This window comes from Rhinopithecus roxellana, chromosome 12 (assembly GCF_007565055.1).
Source record: "Rhinopithecus roxellana isolate Shanxi Qingling chromosome 12, ASM756505v1, whole genome shotgun sequence".
Classification (NCBI taxonomy): Eukaryota; Metazoa; Chordata; class Mammalia; order Primates; family Cercopithecidae; genus Rhinopithecus; species Rhinopithecus roxellana.
This window is the reverse complement of record NC_044560.1, coordinates 12,961,758-12,976,830: the sequence shown is the minus strand read 5'-3', so window position 1 is coordinate 12,976,830 and position 15,073 is coordinate 12,961,758. Positions and strand designations below refer to the sequence as shown.

General features: G+C 50.4%; 1 protein-coding gene and 1 pseudogene across 1 annotated transcript in view; both read left to right on the top strand.

Moving 5' to 3' along the window:
* The first annotated feature begins 887 nt into the window (after positions 1 to 887).
* CNR2 (cannabinoid receptor 2) overlaps positions 888 to 15,073 on the top strand; it is a 41,194-nt gene continuing 27,008 nt past the window's right edge. The window contains exon 1 of the mRNA XM_010355752.2: positions 888 to 1,097. The gene's annotated coding sequence lies outside the window, so the exon portion shown is untranslated. The remainder of the gene's footprint in view (positions 1,098 to 15,073) is intronic.
* LOC104656143 overlaps positions 11,957 to 15,073 on the top strand; it is a 28,324-nt pseudogene continuing 25,207 nt past the window's right edge.

Genomic DNA, 15,073 nt, shown 5'->3' with positions numbered 1-15,073 from the left:
GGGTGGATCACTTGAGGTCAGGAGTTCAAGACTAGCCTGGCCAACATGGCAAAACACCATCTCTACTAAAACTACAAAAATTAGCTGGAGATGGTTGCGCGCACCTGTAGTCCCAGCTACTCGGGAGGCTGAGGCAGGAGAATTGCTTGAACCCAGGAGGCGGAGGTTGCAGTGAGCTGAGATTGCGCCATTGCACTCCAGCCTGGGCAACAGAGCAAGACTTGTCTCAAAACAAAAACAAACAAACAAAGAACACACACACACACACACACACACACACACACGACGCTGTCACATAAATCAAAATTTCTGGTATCGCTTGGAAAATACAGCACAACTTCCAAATGCTTGGAACATCTGACAGTTTGCCTGTACTCCCAAGGAGAAAAGCTTGGCTGGAACTAAGAGGTACCTGCCCCTCTCCACTGGCCCAGATCAGGGTCTGGGGTATGGGGCAGATACCTCTCAGCTGGACCAGTGGAGAGGGTCAGGTATCTCTCAGTTCCAGCCAGGCTTTTCCACTTGGATCCTGTGTTCCCCTTATTACCCACAGTCCCCACCACTCCCTATTGCCCCACACCAGGACCCATCACCCATTATGTTAATCTACCTGTATGCATTTGCATTGCTCTGGCCTAATGGTGAAGAGGCATTGGAATGGCATGTCCTTTTAGGTGATCTATTGTAATGCTGGTGCATTATCCTCATTTTACAGATGAAGAAACTTGCCTTTAGGGAGGTTAAGTGAATCAACATCTTAACAAGGCTGGATTAGAACCCAAGTCCCTTGACTCCAGGGTCTAGGCCCATGCCTCACCCTGGCCAGAGTTCGTTGTGAGAGAGGACTCAACCGCAGGGGCAAGAGCATTGTGGCACCAGGGACCTGGAGGGGAAGTGGTAACAGGCACGGAAGGCCAGACCTCCTCACACTCACTCATCTGTGAGAAAGTACAAAAGCAAGAGAAAGCTGGCTTGGGGGTGGCACTCAACAGGTGCTCTGAGTGGCACCCAGGGCCAGGTCCTGGGAGAGGACAGAAAACAATTGGGACTCCTCAGCCCCCGGCAGCTCCCGGTGTCCAGTCACCCACAACACAACCGTGAGTAGCTTCTTTTGTTGTTTATTTTAGGCTTCTTCCTCATTCCACAAAACCTGTATGCTTTTTTGTTTTTTGTTTGTTTGTTTTTGAGACAGAGTTTTGCTGTGTTGACCAGGCTAAAATACAGTGGCGGGATCTCGGCTCACTGCAACCTCCACCTCCCAGGTTCAAGCGATTCTCCTGCCTCAGCCTCCCGTGGAGCTGGGATTACAGGTGTGCACTATCACGCCCGGCTAATTTTTGTATTTTTGTAGAGACAGGGTTTCACCATATTGGCCAGGCTGGTCTGGAACTCCCGACTTCAGGTGATCCGCCCACCTTGGCCTCCCAAAGTGCTGGGATTAGAGGTGTGAGCCACTGCGCCTGGCCAAAACCTGTATTCTTACCGTATCCCTTCCCTCCAGGGACACAAGCAGCCAGGTGGGCCTGTCTGGGGCAGGGGATAGATGTCATTTCACGACACCTGGGGTTGTGGAGGACCATTTGCAGGAACGCTCAGGGCTGGCATCCTCCCCCTAGGACCAAGAATCAGGACTTTGGCTTTCATTTCATTACGGAGACAAGAATCACACACATACACACAGATGGACTTACTGTGTGCCAGGTGCTGCCCTGAGAGCCTTTAGTGGTTTGATTTATTTAATCCTCACAACAGCTGTATGCAGTAGGTGCTATCACTGTGGCCCACTTGATAGGTGGAGCCTAAGTGACTTACCTGAAATCACGCGGGCATTGAATGAGAGCATTGGCTTGAGCCTAGGCTCTCTGGCTTCGAGGCCCACCCTTCAGCCACCAGGCTATCCTGCCTTACAAGGTGTGGATTGTGGCAGTAGATGGGGGCCAGGAAAGGGCAAGGGCTGGCAGAGGCCTTTGAGATGACCAGGTGAGTCCCATGCTCTCATTTTATAGATGGGGAGACCACGAGGTGGTGTTAGGGGCACACTGGACTCAGGAGGCCAGGGGTCTGTTTTGGAGTAAGTTCTACTCAGCAGAGGGAAGAGCAATATTTTCCAGTGTGCCCTGGGGTCAGCGTCCAGGTCTGAATCCCAGCTCTGCCACTGGTAGCTCAATGGCCTCAGGCAAATCACTCATTTCTTTACCGCTCAGCTTCCTCTTCTGAGAAATACAGGCCTGAGACGGTCACTCACAGGCTTGTTGCCAGGGTCGACTGTCTGATGCCAGCACAGGGAGGGCAGTGGCACAGGGCTCAGAAATGGCTGTGGTGGAGAGTTTGATCTTCACCCCATCTGCTCTTGCTGTGGATTTGAGATGAGGATAAAATGAGGCCTGGCTGCTTTTCCCTCAAATGAGTGACAAGTAGACACGTTGGCAGCATGAAAGCCAGGATGGTGGCTGGGGAGAAGTTCAGGGAGACCTCAGGAGGTGGAGTCCCAATAATCCTGGCCCCAGCTCTTTAACCACATTGTGGCTTACCAGAAAGACCCCTGGGCAGGTGAAGCGTATTCTTTACCCTTTCGCCGGCTAAGGCCAGGCTAAGGCATTGAAGACGGGAAAATGGCAGCCTGGCTCAGTCAAGCAGAGCCCTCCAGTGCCAGCCCCATCGCTTCCCTCCTCATTTTACAGTACCAGTCACTCTTACTGCACGCCCCCAGGTGTGCATAAAATGGTCTTTCCTTTATTCAGATTAAATAACATTCAATAGGACTCTGAGCCTCATCCTATTGGGCTAGGAGGAAATGAAATGTCCAAGTGCACTGAGTTTCCCTCACTCCCACCCCCAGCCATGCACATTGACCCAGAGGACACACAGAACATAAGCGTGACGGAGGCTCCTGGGTCCTCCTATGATAGATGCCCACTGCCCAAATGGGCTTGACTGTCTGAAGTCCAGCCTTGCCCACTTCCCTGGCATGTTGGAGTCCAGATTCTTTGTAAGACCTGAAACCACTGTGTCTCATTTTGACATCCAGGATCACCCAGTGACTTCCCCAAGAGGACCCACCATCTCTCCAGAAAGCAGAGTCCAGGTGCCTATGACCTCTGGTCCCCTCCCAGCCAAGGACAATCTCTCCTCTCCCCTTGGCTGTGGATGGCAGATGGACACTCTTCTCTCCCCACCTGCCACCCACGTGGCCTAACCTTCTCACTGCACTCAGGTTCTCAGGAAAAGACAGGAAGACAGGTTGTCTTCAAATAGCTTCTGCTTCCTATTCTCACCCCTGAAAAAAGTCCCCAAGCCATGAGACACAAAGGGCCCTCTGAAAAGAGACAGGCAGCCCTATCTTACAGATAAGAAAAACCAAGACTCAGCAGCCGTGTTGACTTGCTCAGTGTCACATAGCCAAGGAATAGCGGAGCCAGTGTGAGCAGAATCCCGTGCTGTGGGTTCAGAGCGTGTGCTATCAATCACGTGAAATCACATGGAAACCCAAGTCTCCCTCATCAGTTACTCAGGCGACCTGGCGCAAGTCACATCACCTTCCTGAACCTCAGTTTCTTCAACTCTAAAAATGGCGCTATCATAGCATTCCCAACCTGCCTCAGAGGGGCTCTTGTTTTGTCTGTTTCTTTCTTTATTTTCTTTTTCTTTTCTTTCTTTCTTTTTTTTTTTTTGAGACAGTGTTTTGTTCTTGTTGCCCCGGCTGGAGTGTAATGGCGCGATCTCGGCTCACCACAACCTCTGCCTCCTGGGTTCAAGCGATTCTCCTGCCTCAGCCTCCCAAGTAGCTGGGATTACAGGCGTGTACCATCATGCCCAGCTAATTTTGTATTTTTAGTAGAGATGGGGTTTCTGCATGTTGGCCAGGCTGGTCTCGAACTCCCGACCTCGGGTGATCCGCTCTTGTTTTTTTCTTAAGCGAACATTGATGAAGCATTTATTACACATTTGAGCTCTGTGACCGTTCCTCATTCAGTCCTCACCACAGCCTAGGAGGGGGCTGCTATCACTAACCACATTTGCAAGGTGAGAAACTGAAGCTCACACAAGTTTAAGACCTGTCCAAGGGGCCGGGCATGGTGGTTCACACCTGTAATCTTGGCACTTTGGGAGGCCCAGGCAGGAGGATAGCTTGAGCTCAGCAGTTCAAGACCAGTCTAGGAAACACAGTGAGACCCTCTCTCTACAAAAAAAAAAAAAAAAAAAATTAAAAAATTAGCCAGGTGTGGTGGCACATGCCTGTCTGTGGTCCCAGCTACTCAGGAGGCTGAGGTGGAAGGATTGTTTAAGCCTGGGAGATTGAGGCTGCAGTGAGCTATTATTGCCTGGGCAATTGAGCAAGTTCCTGTCTCAAGAAAAAAAAAAAGAGAGAGACTTGTCCATGGTCCCACAACTGATGGTAATGGCAAAGCTGAGACTCAAGTCCAGGTCAATCTGGATCCAGAACCGAGCCATATTGTAGTGGGAATCAAACAGGAGGACAGGAGTGGAAATGCTTCTAGGTACGGAGATGCAGTGCCGGCTCGGGGAATCATCACCAGGATTGTCTTTACTGTGTCGCTTGCCGGACTGTGTTTCAGATGCCATCACGTGGACAACCTGAGAACCTGTGCTGGGGAGGAAACTGGGGGGATATCATATGAATATGGCTGGCTTCTCTCCCCGCACCCCAAACTGAGCAGTCCAATCCAGTCCTGCGAGGTGTCTACGCTGTGCCAAGACCCTGAGGCTCTAGCCCTTGGCCCAGGTGACTTCCTGTTTTCAGGATGATTTCTGACAGACCTTCCCTGCCTGTGCTTAGGCATTATCTTATGTAATCCTCACCTCGGTCCTATAAAGACACTTCTCTTTCTCTTCCCAAGCTATAAACGAGGACGCTGAAGTCTTGGGAGAGGGCATAGTGGGAACCCACGCACAGCCAAGGCTCTCAGCCCCCAGCTACGCTGCAGGGACCACCAGAAGAGTAAGATCAGGTCTCAGCCTTCTTCCAGCAGAACCCAGAACAGTGTAAAACTGTTCTCTTTTCCCTCCATCTCCTGGGGAGAGAAAGGATGTACTCAGTCCTCACTCCATGCGGCAAAGACCTCAAATGCCAAGGAGAGACAATGACAGACAAGGGCAGATTAATGGGGGAGGTACTGCATAGTGGAGACAGGGCCAAGCAGGGAGGAAAGGATTCCCCAGCAGGCGAGGGAGTGAAGGCTGCTGGGGCCCCATCCAGTCGGGGAGGATGTGGGTGAGCCCATGAGCAGAGGTGACTTCGTGGTTCGGTGTCCCGTGAGCTTCACAGCTTCTCCTCCCCTCCCCCACATGCTCCCACTGCCCAGAGAGGAGGTCTCTGATCTTCTGCTCATACAGTGAGTCAAAGACAGCTTTTCCCACTCCCCCACTCCCACCACCCCACCCATCTCTCAGCGGCTCCCTTGCCTCCCTAGAGGTTGAGGCCACCCCTAAGTTCCTCTTTGAGAGCCACAGCTGCGTTCACGGTGTTGCCTCCATCCAAATTCATTGAGTTTGTCCTCTATGTCTCTCCCTGGGTCTGTTTGGGTCCTGGAGACTCTGATGGAGCTGGGAGCTGGGCAATAGAGCCCACGGAGAGCAAGGGAGGACCAGAGGCTGCTTCCCCGACCTTCTGTAGCCCTCCCTCCCTTCCAATGGGCCCATTTGACAGATGAGGCCACCAAGGCTTAGACACAACAGGCAGAGACAGGAGTCAAACCCAAGTCTGTCTTCCCACTACTTTCTACCAGTGTTTCCCACCAGGCAAGGATATGTTCCAGAAGGTTCACATCATTAGAAGGTCTTGATGCCTGTTTCCATTTTTAAAAAATTAGTGAATAATTATTGTAATGTTTAAAAGATATTTTTCTCAATGTGAGATCTTCCTAGGATAAGTGGAAGAATCAAATCCAGCAGTTATAGCCAGGCATCGCTTGAGCCCAGGAATTCAAGGCTGCAGTGAGCTGAGATTGTGCTACTACCCTCTAGCCTGGGTGACAGAGCAAGATCCCTATCTCCAAATAAATATTTAAAAAGGGATAATTGGCCAGGCATGGTGGTTCATGCCTGTAATCCCAGCACTTTGGGAGGCCCAGGCGGGCAAATCATGAGGTCAGGATATCAAGACCATGCTGGCCAACATGGTGAAACCCCGTCTCTACTAAAAATACAAAAATTAGCTGGGCGTGGTGGCACATGACTGTCATCCGAGATATTCAGGAGGCTGAGGCAGGAGAATTGCTTGAACCAGGGAGCCAGAGGTTGCAGTGAGCTGAGATAGTGCTACTGCAGCCTGGTAACAGAGGAAGACTCCATCTCAAAAAAAAAAAAAAGCGATAGTTAGTGGTGATAGAACAAACTATCTCATGACTCACAACCAGGCAATCAGTCATTCAGCCACAGCTTTGGCTGATACATGGCTTTACATCGTTTGTGCTCTTAATCTGATATCATTTAATTTATACACTTACTGAGCCAATGATTAAAGACAGCATAAGAAACTGATGTCAAAAATACAAGGAAGCTGGGTATGGTAACTCACGCCTGTAATCTCAGCACTTTGAGAGACTGAGGTGGGCGGATCACTTGAGGCCAGGAGTTTGAGAGCAGCCTGGCCAACATGGTGAAACCCCATCTCTACTAAAAAAAATACAAAGATTAGCCAGGTGTGGTGGCAATGCCTGTAATCCCAGCTACTTGAGAGGCTGAGGCCGGAGAATTGCTTGAACCTGGGCAGCAGAGGTTGCAGTGAGATGAGATCACACTCTGCACTTCAGCCTGGGCAACAGAGCAAGACTCCATTTCAAAAAAAAAAAAAGAAAAGAAGACGAAATATGAGGAAATGACAGTGTTAACTCCTCTGCAGATTTGCTTCAAGATTCTTTTTTCTCTTTTTTTTTGAAACAAGGTCTCCCTCTATCACCAGGCTGGAATGTAGTGGCGCAATCTCAGCTCACTGCAACCTCCGCTTCCCAACCTCTGCCTCCTAGGTTCAAGAGATTCTCCTGCCTCAGGAGAATCCCACGTAGCTGGGATTACAGGTGCATGCCACACACCTGGCTAATTTTTTCGTATTTTTAGTAGAGATAGGGTTTTACCATGTTGGCCAGGCTGGTCCTGAACTCCTGACCTCAGGTGATCCGCCCACCTCATCCTCCTAAAGTGCTGGGATTACAGGAGTGAGTCGCCATGCCCAGTTTGCTTCAAGATTCATAAATTACATTTATCTGATCAACTTTCTTATATGGCATATTAGAGAAATCCTAGTACTTCACAACATTTCAAAGGTTAGTAAGAAGAGAGAATAAGATGTATTCTATCTTTTCCTGTACTGGGCATAAAAGAGATCTACACCTGCAAGGCATATACAGAGAGGCATGCAAATAGGGCCCTGAGACATATTTTTTCTTTTCTTTTCTTTCTTTTTTTTTTTTTTTTGACACAGAGTCTCACTTTGTCACCCAGGCTGGAGTGCAGTGGTGCAATCATGGCTCCCTGAAGCCTTGACTTCCTAGACTCAAGCCATCTTCTCATCTCAATCTCCTAAGTAGCCGGGACTATAGGCACATGCCACCACTCCCAGCTCAATGAGACCTATTTTATCTTATCATATAGCAAACAGAAAATTACTTTTAGAAAGTATAAACTGGCTGGGTGTGGTGGCTCACGCCTATAATCCCGGAAGTTCAAGACCAACGTGGGCAACATGGCAAAACTCCATCTAAAAAGAAAGAAAGACAAGAAAGAAAGAAAGAGAAAGAAAGAGAGAGAGAGAGAGAGAGAGAGAGAGAAAGAAAGAAAAAGAAAAAGGAAGAAAAGAAAGGAAGAAAGGAAGGAAAGAAAGAAAGGAAGGAAGGAAGGAAAAGAAAAAAGAAAAGAAAAGAAAAAAAAGAAAGAGGGGGAGGGAGGAAGGGAGGAAAGGAAGGAAGAAAGGGAGATGAAAAAAAGATAAAAATTTAAACAATACACCTATTGTAAACAGTACATTTGATTTAAAATCACTTCCTTTTTCATGGGCCATTGAAAATTATGAAATAGCTCCAATAATTTCCTCTGGGGTTTATAAAATTAAGTTTTCTATGGCCCACACATCCCATTTAATCCTCACAACAGTCCTGAGTGGAGATATTTTCACTATTCCCATTTTACAGACAAGGACAGTGAGGCTCAAGGAGATGACGTAATTTGCATGAGAGACCACAGCTTTAATAAGGGGCAGGAGGTGGGTACAGTGGTGTGGGCCTGGAGTCCCACTACTGGAGAGTCTGAGGGAGGAAGACAGCTTAAGCCTAGTTCTCCAAAAAACATCAGAGTGGGAGCAGAATCAGAACTCACAACTATGATTTAGGCTGCCTCTGTCTACTTATTTCCTCCTTATTCTCGGTTGGTTCCGAAAGTAAGTTCAGGACCAACTGAGTATCTGTGTTCAGAACCAATTGAGAATCTCTTTTATACAGAGCAGAAACGGGAACTAGAAGTCCAGGCTGCCTTGAAAGTTTGGCTCCCAAGGCCTGAGATTGGCTTGATAGAGTGTTGGCTTGACAGAGTATCCCGTGATCCCGCTAGATCCCAAATCCCAGGCCAGAGATTGTAACATGTCTTCTTTGTTATAGTCCCAGTGACCAAAAGCCAACAGATACACAAATGCACCTTAATTAATTCTATTACAGAGAGATAGAAGGAACTTACAGGTCAGCTCCCCAGATGTCTGGCCTATCCCTGCCGTTCCTCTTCTCTCCATGGCCTGAGTCCCCATGCCAGGCTTAATTCATCCATCAGCCTCTGCCCAGCTTGTCCCTTTGTCCCCTCCAGCCCCTTTGCCACCACTCACAGATCTTACCAGTCCCATGAGTTAAGCCTCTCTGCCGATGCTGGTTTCCCCAACTACAGAACAGGAGTGATACTAGTGCCCCCTCATGGACTTGTGTGTAGAATATATAATATAGAAATATATACAATATATAAAGTGCAAAGATGTCTGGGCGTGGTGGCTCACACCTGTAATCCCAGAACTTTGGGAGGCCGAAGCAGGTGGATCACCTGAGGTCAGGAGTTCAAGACAAGCCTAGCCAACATGGTGAAACCCCGTCTCTACTAAAAATACAAAAACTAGCTGGCATGGTGTCAGGTACCTGTAATCCCAGCTACTTGGGAAGCTGAGGCAAGAGAATCGCTTGAACCTGGGAGGCAGAGGTTGCAGTGAGCCGAGATCTACTACACTCCAGCCTGGGTGACAGGGCCAGACTCATCTCAAAAAAAAAAAAAAAAAAAAAAGAAAAGTGCAGAGAATAGTGCCTGACACACAGTATACAGTAGGTACGATTTCAGTATTAGTTGCTACTATTGTCATAATCACCAGACTGTTTCAAGAGCTGAGCCTCCATGGCTCTCCACATCGCTTCACAAACTCCCCTCTTCTGTTCTGGGAACCAGCCTGAATTGCAACCTCAACCCCCAACTGATGCAACCCTATAAGCAAACCAGAATCATGGCTAGGGCAGGGGCTCTACCCTTTGGGATCTGGCCAAGCCAGGAAGAGGTAAATTGGCCTGAAGGCAAATCACAGGTGATTCAGAATGTTCATCACGTGGTTAACCCCATCCTACTCCTGCTTTAGAGAGAAGCCACCATGAAAAGTCCTCATCATCAGGGGACAGGCCTCTCTGTCCCCTGGTTATAATGCCTACTTTGTATGAAAGTTTCCTTTCCTACAGAGAGCACTTAATGGACAGAACGGGGGATTGGCCACTTCCAGAAGTGATTTTAACAATGCTCCTCCCACCTCCAATCAAATGCATACTTCCCAATGGCTGACTGAGATTTCACAGTAACAGGCTACCCTCAGGTGAAGGAGATCCACACATGCTTATCAGTCATTTACACTTTAATGTCACAGAGCATCACATAATCTTCTGTAGTAGACTTTCTTTGAAGGAGGGAGATAGGTCTTTTAGTTCTTTTTATAAAAATGAAGATTGGCCAGGCACAGTGGCTCACACTTGTAATCCCAGCACTTGGAAGCAGCACCAGTTGGATCACCTGAGGTCAGGAGTTTGAGACCAGCCTGGCCAACATGGTGAAGCCTTGTCTCTAATAAAAATACAAAAAAAAAAAAAAAAAAAATAGCTGGGTGTGGTGGCAGGCTCCTGTAATCCCAAGCTACTCGGGAGGCTGAGCCAGGAGAATCACTTGAACCCGGGAGACAGAGGCTGTAATGAGCCGAGATCACACCACCGCACTCCAGCCTAGGTGACAGAGCAAGACTCCGAAACAAAAAACAAACAAACAAAAACCCCAGAGGATCTGAGTGACATCCCCTGGATCACAAGGGAGCTCCCTAATGGGGCAAAGCTAAGATGGCTGTCTTCAGGCAGTGTGAAGTCTGGAATTTGGTAAAGCAGAAAATGGGGATCCCAAATGCAATTTTTCAACATTTCAAAGGGGTCCCAGAAAGATTAGAAAGAAGTCACCGGGAGAAAGCCACAGGAGCCAGCTGAGCAACTAGGAGGCAGGCCCCTGTGACAGTTGCAGGCCTGGGCACAGGGTTGGGTTACATCCGGCTCTGCTCTTTTGTGCAACCTCAGACAAGTCACTGCATCTTTACGCCTCGGTCTCCTTGTCTGCAAAACAGAGATGATGATAATAGGATCACCCTTCCTGACTTACTGTGAGGATTAATTACGTTTTACACAACTAAGCTCCCCACAATCCCATTTTCACCTTTGCATTTATGGCCTGGCAGGTTAGGTTCTGCAAGGCTGTTTCACAGATCCTTTGAGGAGCACTTTTGATATGTTAACCCAGGCATGCCCTTCTTACTGATGCACTTAAAAAAAAATGCTTTTTTTTTTTTTTAAGACAAAGCCTGGGGTCTCACTCTGTCACCCAGGCTGGAGTGAAGTGGCACGTTCACAGCTAGCTGTAGCTTCAACCACCTGGGCTCAAGTGGTCCTCCCACCTCAGCCTCCCAAGTGTCTGGGACCACAGGCATGCACCACCACCCGTGGCTAATTTTTTTTTTTTTTGTAGAGGCAGGGTCTTCCTATGCTGCCCAGGCTTGTCTTGAACTCCTGGGCCCAACGGCTCCTCCAACCTCAGCCTCCCAAATTCCTGGGATTACAGGTGTGAGTCACTGCACCCGGCCTCACTTTGAAAATCAGAAAGCAGGTTACCCTCCTTGAGGATGTTCGCAAGTGTCCAAGAGAATACTTCCAACCAATCCACTAAGAAACAGTTATTGTTGCGGCCGGGCCTGGCCGGACTGCGCTAGGTTAGGCTCTGGCAGGGTCGCAGGGGCGGGGGTGGCAGGAGCACGGGTGGCAGCCCCACGGGTCGCAGCGCCGCCGCCGCCGCCCATGCATGCTGCTGCCCCTGGCCTGCCTTCACCGCTGCGTCGCTCAGCGCCCAACCTCCCTGCTTTTGCTTGCAGAGCCGCTCCCGAGGCCCCGGCGCGGCGCGAGGGCGCGGGGCGGGGGTCCACAGGCGCCGAGGCTGTCCCCGAGGCCACATTCACGGCGGCGACCTAGCCAACAGCAACGCCGGCGCCGCTGTGGGCAGGAAAGCCGGGCAGCGCAGCCTGCACAGCGCCCCCGCGCCCGCGCCTCCCACACTCGGCAACAACCACCCGGAGAGCCCCGAATGGCGGTGCTGCCGCCCCACGCTGCGCGAGAGGAACGCGCTCATGTTCAACAACGAGCTCAGCCGGGCGCGGTGGCTCATGCCTGTAATCCCAGCACTTTGGGAGGCCGAGACGGGCGGATCACGAGGTCAGGAGATCGAGACCAGCCTAGCTAACACGGTGAAACCCCGTCTCTACTAAAAATACAAAAAATTAGCCGGGCGCGGTGGCGGGCGACTGTAGTCCGAGCTACACGGGAGGCTGAGGCAGGAGAATGGCGTGAACCCGGGAGGCGGAGCTTGCAGTGAGTGGAGATCATGCCGCTGTACTCCAGCCTGGGCGACAGAGCGAGACTCTGTCTCAAAAAAAAAAAAAAAAAAAAAAAAAAACAATGAGCTCGTGGCCGACGTGCACTTTGTCACTTTGTCTTGGGGCCCCCGGGGGCGACCAGGACGGTGCCCGCCCACAAGTACGTACTGGCTATCTCAGCTCCGTCTTCTATGCCATGTTCTATTGGGTCCTGGCGGAAGTCAAATCTGAAATTCACATTCCGGACGTGGAGCCCGCAGCCTTTCTGATCCTCTTAAAGTACGTGTACAGTGATGAGATCGATCTGGAAGCTGATACGGTGCTGGCCACTCTGTACGCTGCTAAGAAGTACATCGTCCCAGCATTGGCAAAAGCCTGCATCAACTTTCTGGAGACAAGTCTGAAAGCCAAGAACACCTGCATCCTGGTGTCCCAGAGCCGGTTGTTTGAGGAGCCCGAGCTGACGCAGCGCTGCTGGGAGGCCATCGATGCACAGGCCGAGATGGTCCTGCGGTCCGAAGGCTTTTGTGAGATAGACCGGCAGACGTTGGAGATCATTATCACTCGGGATCCTTCAACACCAAGGAGGCGGTGGTCTTCGAGGCCCTCCTGAACTGGGCTGAGGCAGAGTGCAAGAGGCAGGGGCTGCCAGTCACCCCACGAAACAAGAAGCATGTTTTGGGGCGAGCCCTCTATCTGGTCCGAATTCCAACCATGACCCTAGAGGAGTTTGCCAACGGGGCTGCCCAGGCAGACATCCTGACTCTGGAGGAGACCCACGCCATCTTCCTGTGGTACAGGGCCACCAACAAGCCCCGCCTGGACTTCCCCCTGACCAAGAGGAAGGACCTCTCCCCGCAGAGGTGCCACCGATTCCAGTCTTCTGCCTACGGCAGCAACCAATGGCAGTACCGTAGGCGCTGCGACAGCATCCAGTTTGCAGTGGACAGAAGGGTATTTATTGTGGGGCTGAGCCTGCATGGGTCCAGCTCTGGGAAGGCTGAGTACAGCGTGAAGATTGAGCTCAAGCGGCTGGGGATGGTTCTGGCTCAGAACCTGACCAAGTTTATGTCGGACGGATCCAGTAACACCTTCCCGGTCTGGTTTGAAACACCCGGTCCAGGTTGAACAAGACATCTTCTACACCGCCAGTGCTGTCCTGGATGGCAGCAACCTCAGCTACTTTGGGCAGGAGGGGATGATGGAAGTGCAGTGCGGAAAGGTGGCCTTCCAGTTCCAGTGCTCCTCGGACAGCACCAACGGGACTGGGGTCCAGGGTGGGCAGATCCCTGAGCTCATCTTCTGTGCCTGAGGTGCCCAGGGAGGCTGCAGCAGGTCAGCCAGTGAGTAGAGGGGAAGTCAGGACGCTAACTGCTTCTTGACACCATGAAAGGCCACACTTAACCTTGTCTCTGTTTGGCATGTAGTCAACTGAAGCTTGATTCTGTGAAGTAGACACCTTTTCCACACAGCCAGAGCTGGGGGATTAGAGTCTTAGGCATCTCTGGTACACTGGGGTGCATGTCTCAGGTGGAGGAAGATTTAGGGCACAACACAGGCCCCAGATCCCCTCCCATGGACCCATGCCACCTGCTTTGAGGGGTTGGATGCTCCTGCCACGCTCTTGGATACTAAGTGGTTCCAAGCTTCACTTTAGACCTTCCTTACACATTTTAAATCGACAAAAAGTCACTTAAAATAATGGACTTCTGTAATAAAGCTTGCCTAAAATTAAAAAATAATAAATAAATAAATAAACAAACAGTTACTGAGCAGTGACCATGGGTGAGGCAGCTGCACCTAAGATACAGGGGTGAACAAAACAGACAGTGAGCCCTCACCTCACTCCCGTGGAGCGACCGTCCTAGTGTCCTATTACTCAAATCAGTCTCCCCCAGCATTTGAGGATCAGAGTTTTTTTTTTTTTTTTTTTTTTTTTTTTTTTGAGGCGGAGTCTTGCTCTGTCGCCCAGGCTGGAGTGCAGTGGCGCGATCTCCGCTCACTGCAAGCCCCGCCTCCCGGGTTTACGCCATTCTCCTGCCTCAGCCTCCCGAGTAGCTGGGACTACAGGCGCCCGCCACCTCGCCCGGCTAATTTTTTGTATTTTTAGTAGAGACGGGGTTTCACTGTGTTAGCCAGGATGGTCTCGATCTCCTGACCTTGTGATCCGCCCGTCTCGGCCTCCCAAAGTGCTGGGATTACAGGCTTGAGCCACCGCGCCCAGCCGAGGATCAGAGTTTTTAAGGACAATTTGGTTGGTTGCTGGAAGCATGGCTTGGTAAAATGGTCCAAGGTGGGAAGGATAAAAATGAGACCAGGGAGGCCGGGCTTGGTGGCTCATGCCTGTAATCCCAGCACTTTGGGAGGCCAAGGCGGGCGGATCATCCGAGGTCGGGAGTTCAAGACCAGCCTGATGAACATGGAGAAACCCCATTTCTACTAAAAATGCAAACTTGGCCGGGCATGGTGGAACATGCCTGTAATCCCAGCTACTTGGGAGGCTGAGGCAAGAGAATTGCTTGAACCTGGGAGGCGGAGGTTTCAGTGAGCCGAGATCATACCACTGCATCCCAGCCTGGGTAACAAGAGTAAAACTCTGTCTCAAAAAAAAAAAAAAAAAAAAAATGAGATCAGGGAAGAGATGGTTGGCCGGAGGTATAAGACAGACCCCGTACCCTTCTATCTGTAACCCCCTAGGGGTTCACCTTGCCTGCCACCTAGACAGAGCCAATTCATCGAGACAGGAGAATTGCAATTAGAGAAAGAGTAATTTTTTTTTTTTTTTTTTTGAGACGGAGTCTCGCTCTGTCACCCAGGCTGGAGTGCAGTGGCCAGATCTCAGCTCACTGCAAGCTCCACCTCCCGGGTTTACGCCATTCTCCTGCCTCAGCCTCCCGAGTAGCTGGGATTACAGGCGCCTGCCACCTCGCCCGGCTAGTTTTTTGTATTTTTTTTTTTTTTAGTAGAGACGGGTTTTCACCATGTTAGCCAGGATGGTCTCGATCTCCTGACCTCCTGATCCGCCTGTCTCAGCCTCCCAAAGTGCTGGGATTACAGGCTTGAGCCACCACGCCGGGCTGAGAAAGAGTAAGTTACGCAGAGCTGACTGTGCGGGAGACCGGAATTTTATTATTACTCAAATCAGTCTCC